The sequence below is a fragment of the Heliangelus exortis genome, chromosome Z (assembly GCF_036169615.1).
Source record: "Heliangelus exortis chromosome Z, bHelExo1.hap1, whole genome shotgun sequence".
Classification (NCBI taxonomy): domain Eukaryota; kingdom Metazoa; phylum Chordata; class Aves; order Apodiformes; family Trochilidae; genus Heliangelus; species Heliangelus exortis.
In genome coordinates this window covers 24,393,438-24,402,809 of record NC_092454.1, presented here as the reverse complement: position 1 = coordinate 24,402,809, position 9,372 = coordinate 24,393,438, and positions in this window count along the sequence as shown.

Here is a 9,372-nt window from a genome sequence, read left to right as displayed (position 1 = left end):
CAGAACTGGGCCCAGAACTGATCCTTGGGGAACACCACTGGTGAGCGGCTGCCAATTGGATCAGCACCATTCAGCACCACTCTCTGGGTGCCTCCAGAAGTTCCTAACCCAGCACAGAGTGCTCCTGTCTGAGCCCTGGGCTGACAGCTTTTCCAGGAGAATGCTATGGGAGAGGGTGTCAAAGGCTTTGCTGATGTCCAGGTAGACTCCAGCACAGCCTTCCTCTCATCCAGCAGGTGGATCTCCTGATCATAAAAGGAGATCAGGTTGGTCAGACAGGACCTGCCCCTCCTAACCCTGTGCTGGATGGGTCTGATCCCCTGCCCATCCTGTAGGTGCTGTAGACTGTTCTGCTCCGTAACCCTGCCAGGCACTGAGGTCAGGCTGACAGGCCTGGAGTTTTCTGGGTCCTCCTTTCATCCCTTTTTGTGGATTGGTGTGACATTTGCCAACTTCCAATCACCTGGGATGTCCCCAGTGAGCCAGGACTGCTGGTAAATGATGGAGAGCAGCTCAGTGAGCTCTCCCACCAGCTCCCTCATCACCCTGGGGTGGATCCCATCTGGTCCCATAGACTCTTGAGGAGCTTAACTGCCAGCCCAGTGTTAAACTGTGACACTGCTCTCTTTATGAAAAACAAGGTTACAGCATTGGAGTATTCTTTGTTGAATATAGCTTTGTGTACCACCTGTATCTAGTGATTTTACAGATGGTTTTAAGACAGGTGCATAAAGCACAACTGAGGAAGACAACTATTTGGCTGGCAGATGTGATGCCAAACATCCACACTTTCTTCAGTCCTCATTCTTCAGAGGAAAGAACTCAGCTCGGACGGGCTAGGATTATGGGATAGAAAGAATCTTTTCATCTGAGATTTGCTTTCCTTCAAAACTCTACCTTCCTACTAGAGGGTCAAATAGCAGTGAATTTGGCAAGTTCGAGCTGCAGCAGCTGAGGATGTTTTGAGTCATAAAAGGACTTTAAATTTTATGTGGTGAACATTACAGCTGGTCTATGAGAGGTTTAGACTATGGCAAGCAACAACTGCCTGACTGAAAACATAGTTTAATTCTATTTAATTTTTAATTTAAAAAATACTTTTTTTTTTTTTGCAAAATACAGTATCATCTTTCTAATTTGTCACTTAATGGTCAAAAAAGTCAAACCCAAGAAAATGCCAGTCTGCATAAGAAGGGATAATATATCTTGAAACGGAATTAAGGTATTCTGATTTTATACCTTGTTTCAATTTTCACTATATCAGTGCTGAAAACAGCCAAACTATTTGTACACTAAAATCAAACTTGGTTATGTAAGTCATCATTTTGGAGCCTACTCATGATTGAGATAGGGCTCTTCAGTATTATGGTTTCACAGCCTGATAAGCTCTGAACTTTCTGCATATACTAATTCAGTGTATAGCACCTCCCTTTTGAACTACTGAAAGTGAAATAACACAGTGGGCAGGTCATAAGATTAGTAGCTTTTTTATTCTATTGTCCCTTATGACACTCATTTCAGATATATTGAGACAATTTTCCTAGGCAGAGAAGAGCACTGGTGAAGTTTTGGGGAGTAGAACTGATGGCTCTGCTTGGCTTTCATTGGCAGGTTTGTAAGCTGATGTCCCAGTTTTTTTCTGAGACATCACACCAAAAACAGCACACTGCAACCAGAAGGTTCCCCAAAATGTCACTGAAACACAAAAGGTCAGTAACAACAATACCTTCACAATTTGTTTTCTGGTTCCATACCTCCTTTCCTATTACCCTACCACACCTCCTTCAATGGTCTGCCAAGCTGCATCCTGACTCTTTGTTTATCAATAAATTTGGTGAGAAACTGCAATCTTCTCCAGCTCCTGGGGATCAGTGGGTCAGAAATGAAGATTTGAAAGCCTTGCTCACAGATATGACACCTGAGCTCTCCCTGAGATTCCATGCTATTGTGCAAAAATGCCAAGGTATTCCTATTGCCTTGGGGCTTAGCACTTGCTTCACCTAAGTGTGGGCTTAAGAAACATATTTCCCACCTGGTTGTCTACAGTTTGGTCCCAAGAGTGAGTGTCTCACCCAGGCTCATGCAGCATTTTTAAGTGCAGTCACCACAGAGTGTTCAATAAGAAAAGTAACAACATCTGTCAGCTTGTATTTGGAGATAATGCCCAAATACTCTTCCCCAGTGTGTTGCTGCTTGGCAGCGAACGTCTGGCTCTGGTCCACTCTAAGTCTCCACAGGCATTTTACACAACTCTAGTTCATTAATTTGTGGAGACTTAAGCTTACATCTTTTACAGAGCTCCATGCTATTGCAAATAGACTTTGGCAGATGACAGTGAAGAAACTCTATTCAGACTTCTCCAAGGCAGACCTCCCTGAGCTAGGGAGGGGAAAAAAAGCAACAAAAGGAATCAAAAGGATTAATTATACCGTAATTTCCCATGCTATTGGGGTGGTGTTAAAAAATGTGATGAAAAATGACATACCAACAAGAAATTTACCCATACTAATGAGGCCAAAGTTGACTTAGCTGTTGGGAAATTAATTTTAATTGATTCATCAAAGAATGGTCTCTCCCTACCATATCCCAGTGGGTTCAAAGAGATACTGATCTGATAAAACCCTCCAGTGCCTAGAATTCTGATTTGTCCAAAGAAAAAATTCAATACATCCAGAGCCAGGTCTTTAAGTTCAAAGCAGATGTGAGCAGCACTGCAGTCATGTCAGCAGGCATCATTCTAACATGACTGTGTTAGTCTCTTACCTTCTCAGATGAGCCTTCCTTTAGCAGGATTTAATTAAAGTGTGTCACAAGTTCCCTTGAGGCTTTCCCTACCATGGTCTCAGTGGAAATCAGATTTGTGTCCTTATTGCTGATAATGGAAGAAATCTCTTCCTCTCATCATGCCTTGCAAAGTCAGCTCTCAGAGTGTTCAGCCCAATTTCTGCAGGAGCACCTGTTGTTACTGTTGGAGTCACTGGGATGCCAATTTAGACTTAGCAGTACTTAGCTTGGTGTGAGGACAGTTTTGGAAAGTCTCCCTTTATCTTGTCTGGGACTGACAGTCCCTTTGCATGTACTTAACATAGCTCCAAACTCCATGTACAACAGTTCCTCCTGCAAGTGGCAGCCATCACACCAGATGTCTATATGAACAGAATAGAAATACTTGTGTTAGGACAAGCCTGATTCTTAAAGGTTTCCACCTTCACTGTGTCCTTGTGTTCTGGAAGAAACCCTCTCCTGCAGAGCCACAGGTGCTATGTGACTGTAGCATATCCTGATGCTGAAAGGAAGCTGTAATAAAACCCAGGCCTGTGGCTGAACACCTGTTAACCTGTGGCATCAGGGTTGTGGGGCAGAACATGGTACAAATGACAGCATGACTAGACAAGAAAAGGGTGACAACACTAGGACACTACTAGTTTTTGCAAGATAACTGCTAAAGGCACATTGCCTTCCAATGTCATGGTGTCAGGGAACACACTCTAGCTGTGGCATGTCACTTGTGTGACAGGTTAAAGTAGAAGGTAAATGACTGCAGTACACCATTGGGACTTAAGTCCACACAGCAGGGGTTCCCTCTATAGCTTTGTGCTCTTACTCTCCACTTGTGGTTAGGTTTGCTGTGGAAACGTCTTTTCAGGAAGACCATACACTATTATATGTCTTTGTGAGTTACCACATGCAGCCTAGGTCTCCTTTGGTACAAAGAGCCTGAGGAAGCAGAGAAACTGAAATCTCCTAATTTGCAGTATCAAATGTCTTCCAAAGGAATTCGAGATGGGACAGAAGATGAGGACGTTCAAGAGAACAAGGTAACTTCTATTTCTATCCTCCAAGTCTGGCACATTTTCTATTAACACATTCTCTAAAGCAAAGAAGTGGCAAACTCAAGCTCCGGTTAGCAATGCTTCCTCTGCCATCTTCCAAGATGAGATCTATCAATCTACTTGACAATTACCAATGAACCTAAAAGCATGGGGTGCTTTCTAATAACATAAACATCTAAACCTGTAAAAACGAATAGCCATTTTTTTAAAACCTTTGCCTTTGATCTCTACTATGTATAAGCCCCACAGTAAAAAGCCAATGTTCACTCACAGAGAGGTAATACCAATACAGTACAGTACCAAACCATTTCCAATCCAAAATCACTCACAAATGAAATAGCCACTACCAAGAACTGGTATTTTAATAGAATATCAACACAGAAAAGAGTTCAGTAGTGTCACAGTCAAGGCAGGCATTACTTTGAAGGACAGCATTACAGCTCATCAGGACTATAAAAAAAAATCCCAAGCAGTTACTCCTGAGGCTGGGCAAAAGTTAAGCTGCTCAAGAAAAAGAAAAACAGAAAAAAAAAGTCAGCATAGCCCAACAAACCAGGTATAGTGTTAATCACAGCTTTGTTGACAAAAACCTGTAGGTAAGCATGGCTTTGTCACTGTAAAATGACTGCATTGAAACTAACAATTACAGCTGATGAGAGCTGTGGAGGAACTACTGCCACAGCAATAAACACACAGACTGCAAAACTCCCTTCCCTTACTGAGGACAAGACTGCCTGATTGCTGGAGGGTTAATAGCAAGCTACAAATGAAAGTAATTGTCAGAGCTGGCTTTGAGTGAGTTTGGCCTATTAAAATTGCTCAACAAGTCCACAAGACATGTGGAGCTCCTGGGAGAAAGAGTGGCTATAGGATATGCAATCAGTTAAACATACATAGTTATAGACACACACACACACACGCCAGACACACTATCCCAGCCAACAAAGCCTCCAAAATTATGTCACAAACACTGTGTTCTTGGACAGCAAAAGTTTTCTTTCACAGTAGCAAACTTGAGATGAGAGCTTATTTTTCCACGAACTTTTTCTTGGCTTTGAGACCTGGCTGGCAAAGGTATTATTAGAATAGGCAAAGATTTAGCATATGCTGCCTCATCCATCTCACAGAATACTATATGGATAAGCACAAAAAAGAATTACTTTCACAAGAGGGAAAGTGCGATGGTGCTTTCTTCATGCCTTGGGAAAGAAATATCTTTTTCCAGTAGTGGTGAATTAGATCTCAGAGTAAGGATGCTAGTGTCATTGGAATAGAGAGAAGTAAATGGATTGGGAGCTAAGTCTCTAGACTAGAATTTTGGGTAGCTTTTATCTGCCTCTTCTTTCTTTTACCTTACCCCCGGAACCTAAACATTTCACTTGTATGTTTTGTTCAAGTGCTGGGTGCCACTGTGGCTTCAGATGTCTGAGATCACGAGATGCTCCCAAAATATAAATCATGATATAGATGTTTATTTACATCAAAGAAGCAAACTGAGCTGAACTTGACTTAAAAATAAAACAAATTAAAATCCAAAGCAATTGGGTGTTTAAATCCTGTGGCTTGCATTAATTATTAGATTACTCTTGCAAGAATGAAACAGCTGCCTGAGACTCCGAGGACTTTTCCTTCTTAAGAAACTATCAGAAAGAAGCTGTTTACAGATTTCAGTCCTAAATATGAAATTTGCACGAATTATGAATGCAAAATAAATGAAGGTTTCAAGGTTTTAGAGCTAGCAAAATCTTCAAGGGAATGCTTGCAGTCTAGATAAATGTTCTCTCATCTTTATGTTACATGCTGGAAGACAGAATTTTTACAAAAGAGTAAGAGCACGAGATTCAGCTTATCAATCAATAACACTAAGAATATTTTGGAAAGAGATTGTCAATAAAAAAGTTTACTGCCAAAACTTAGACAATATTGAGTTTTAACCACATGCTTATTGTACAAATGTGATGTGTGATGAGAAGTGACAGTGGTATTTAAATTTGGTGGCAATATCAGAACAAAGGGTTACAGAGCTGAAGTATAGCAGAGCAAAGACAGGATCATGAGTTAACAGACTATATACAGTATGGGCTGGGAAAACAGCTTGTTTTTCGTGTTTTTTCTTCTAATGCAGATAGTAGCTTCTGAAGCTTTCCTCATGTTAATGTATTTCTATTTAATTTTCCTGTTAAATATTAATTCCAGGGGTGTGAAATAATTTACAAATTTATGCATGTGGCAGCAAGGCAAGATTATATAAAACTGAAACCACATTAGAAAGAAATTTTTTGGTGTGAGGTTGGTGAGACCCTGGAAGAGGCTGCATAGAGAAGTTGTGGATGCCCCCTCCCTGGAAGTGTTCAAGGCCAGGATGGGTGGGACTTTGGGAAACCAGGTCCAATGGGGTAAGTCCCTGCCCATGCAGGGGGTTTTGGAACAAGATGATCTTTCCTTCCAGCCCTAGCCATTCTATGATTAAATGACTACAATTATATGATTATGTGATCACCAAAATCTGTAATTCTGGGATAAGTACACTTCACAAAATCACAGAATCAGCCAGATTGCAAGGGACCTCTGAGATCATCAAGTCCAACCCTTAATCCACTACCACTGTGGTTACCAGACCATGGCACTGAGTGCCACATTCAGTCTCTTCTTAAAAACCTCCAGGGACAGAGAATCCACCACCTCCCTGGGCAGCCCATTCCAATGCCTGATCACCCTCTCTGTAAAAATATTTTTCCTAATATCTAACCTAAACCTTCCCTGGCAGAGCTTAAGTCCATGCCCTCTTGTCCTCCTGAGAGCTGCCTGGGAGAAGAGACCGACCCCCCCCCGGCTACACCCTCCTTTCAGGGAGTTGTAGAGAGTCTAGTTCACAGCCTCCTTGCTCTTCTCTGGACCTGCTCCAGCACCTCAATCTCCTTCCTGAACTGAGGGGCCCAGAACTGGACACAGGACTCAAGCTGTGGCCTCACCAGAGCTGAGTACAGGGGCAGAATCCCTTCCCTGGACCTGCTGGCCACGCTGTTCCTGATACAGGCCAGGATGCCATTGGCCTTCTTGGCCACCTGGGCACACTGCTGGCTCATGTTCAGCTTCCTGTCAATCCAGACTCCCAGGTCCCTTTCTGCCTGGCTGCTCTCAGCCACTCTGTGCCCAGCCTGGAGCTCTGTGATACCAATCTTACATGTCTTATTTTGGCTGTACTGCCTGAAGGTACCAATACCAGCACTCCACCAGACAACTGAGCATTCCGTCACTTGCCTTAAGAACTCTCATCCTGCTGACTTCAGGTCCACAGTGTGTGCTGTGTTTCCTTAGCTGAGGAATAAAAGCCTGATGCTATACTAAGAGACCAATTTATTTTATTTGCTGGTCTTCCCCTTCTCCAGGCCTTTTTTGCTAGGGTTTTAACATCACTTTGTGATTATGTTGGGCTAAGTTGTGGAGACCAAGACATTTCTGTCTCAAATACTACCTGTGATCAGTTCTCATGCCACAACAGAAGAAAGAGAAGGAAGCTTTTGTAAATAGAAACAACACAGCATGCTGCCAACCTAGGAGCAGCATGGTGCCCAAGATGACCTCACCCATCTGAGAAACTTTCTGAGGATACAATGAATCACAATACTCTAAGCATATGAATGTAGCTCAGGATGTGGAATTCACCTATTAAAAAAAAACTAATGAGCTTCTGTACCAGCAGTCCAACAAAGAAGCAGAATCAACCCTCTAGAAATCTAAAAACTAAGGTTTTAAATTTGAGTGTTATGGTTTTGTTTCCGCACAGATGAGAACATTTTCTGCAGGCTCAGATCTATTTTGGAGAGATCTTTTTTTCTGATTGTACTTCTTCCCAAGAAAATGGTTAGCAAAAGCTGACATCATTTAATTGCATAATGGCTGAAAGTCACTTTATATCATTTAGAAAAGACATTGGTTAAATTGACCTTTTTTTTTTTTTTTTTTTTTTTAATTAAATTTGTCACAGTGATGTATTTGCATTATTAAATCATCTTGAATTTGCAAGAAGCTTTTAAAACAATGTATTTTTAGAACAACTAATTTTCAACCAGCCATCTGAATGGGCCTGCCAGGTGAAAGCAAGCTGCAGAAAGCAGAGCAGCATTATCCCAGAAGAGGGATTTAGGCTTATATGGTTTTCTGCAGTGTATGATGCATTAATCCTCCACCTGGGCTGTATTAAGGGAAAAATGAAAGGTCAAAAGTAATTTTAAGGATCTTAACACCATCAAAGGAAGGAATACATCAATTGTCTGATAAAAGCTTTTTAGTTGTTTTGTTGTTGGTTTTGTTGTTGTTGTTTGTTTTGTTTTACATTTTAATTTTAGAAAAAGCATAGTGAAGTTTTTGACTAGCATTGACAAGGAGCTTATGCCCAGAAGAGGTGAGCATGACCTGCCTATAATCTCCATGAGCATGAACTTTATAATCTCCACCTAGCTATTGTTGGAAAAATCAGAGTTGAAACCACAGCTCTGTGCTTTGGAACTGAGAAAAACTGGATCGAGTTTAGAAAATCCTTGACTTCTTCACTGCTTGAAAAGTCCCCATTCTTGGCTTATCTATCCTGCCTCTCCCACTCCCTTCTTGATAGATTTGTAGAAGTCGAAACAATGCTCAAGAAGAGTCTGCCTTCACAGCTGTGGTCCAAAATGCACTGAGTATCCATAGTTCTCAGAACAACTTCAAAACACCAGCTTGAAAAATTACAGTTTTGAAATACCATGCTGGATGAGCCTTGCTACCTCCAGGTATTTTTACAGACACGGAGTTACCATTTCATATTAATGTTTTCTTTATCATTTGTAGGTGTCTGTGGTCTTTGTAGGTAAGATGAAAAAAAAAGAGTATTGTATTCCTAATACAAGCAGTGTCTTTTCCTTGAAGAACTTAAGTATTCAAATGACCAGTGAGTTTTGCAGAAAAGAAGAAAACTCAGCTTGGACAAAATCACCCTCTATCCATCACAGTCCTCATTTGACCTTGAGTTGTACTCTTGCTGAATTAAAGCCTTGGTTGTAGAATTCTTTGTTGCTTTCCCTTCTTGAGTCCTTTTCAAGACCTCCAAGCAGCAGATAATCTTGCAAATGGATATGAAAGGAGAGCTGAATTTGATGATTTTTCACAGATAGATTTTGCAATGACAGAAATATTTATGTCACTTATGCCAAATACTCCTCTGCTCATGGAATGCTCATCATTTGCACTGTTTATCAGCACTCTGAATTACAGGTAAAGTTACCAGAAGGCACAGTAAATGAGCTGAGCCAATACTGGAATCTAATTGTAAGATTTTATTCTAACCTCAGTAAATTTCAAATTCAAAAAGTAACAAGATCAGCATCATGAAAATGTTTCCTATTCTTTGTGGTCTACTGTTAGCAATGATGCTATTATTGTACTTTCATGGCTAAATATATGTTTACATCTATGGATCAGGAAGTGAATTTCTGTTTTCTGTTGTGAGGAGGGGGAAAAAAAACAGAAGCACAAATTTTCACCATATTTTCAGCTCATT